Here is a 788-nt window from a genome sequence, read left to right on the forward strand (position 1 = left end):
ATATATATATATATATATTTAATCCACAGTGATAGTTTGTAAGATTCTGTCAAGCCTTAGCTTTAGCTTACCAGGTACCCCCTGAGTACCCGGTACCTGGAGCCACCTGGAGCCTGGATCAACGCAAAAAGCAAGAGGAATTTATTGTTCCAGTGCACTGAGGTCATCCCAGACCCAAAGGAGAGGCAGCGACCCCACACAGCTAGTTTTCAGGGCAGCAGCCATTAGGTACAATGGATTGGCAGAACAGAGTGACTTTTTAAACTGATTGGTCTTCAGGGAATGAGGTGGCAAGGACTTCCCTTGTCTGAAGGTGAGTAACGGTCTGTCCTGCGGAATGTGTTCCCACCCACAAGTCAGTTCCCACCCTGTGGTCTGAGGAATGTTAATTAGCCTCTTCCTTCCAGAGGGGCAAGTCTTCCATGACCTTCCCAAAGTTCAGGTTCAGCAGTTAAAAGGACTGGCTGCTCTTCCAGAGGACACAGGTTCAATTCCTACCACTCACATAGCAGCTCACTACTGTCTGCAACTCCTGTTCCAGGGAATCTGACACCCTCACACAGAAAAATATGCAAGCAAAAGACACATGTACATAAAATGAAAATAAATAAATAAAATTTTTTAATTCACAATGATTACCCAACACCCCTCACTAGTACCTAGTCATACCTGACTAGCCTCAAGACTTGCTGTTATGTCTGACTAGAAAAACAGCTCAATGCTGGAGAATATCATCCTGAGTGAGGTAACCCAATCACAAAAGAACAAACACGGTATGCACTCTCTGA

Source organism: Mastomys coucha, unplaced genomic scaffold (assembly GCF_008632895.1).
Source record: "Mastomys coucha isolate ucsf_1 unplaced genomic scaffold, UCSF_Mcou_1 pScaffold14, whole genome shotgun sequence".
Classification (NCBI taxonomy): domain Eukaryota; kingdom Metazoa; phylum Chordata; class Mammalia; order Rodentia; family Muridae; genus Mastomys; species Mastomys coucha.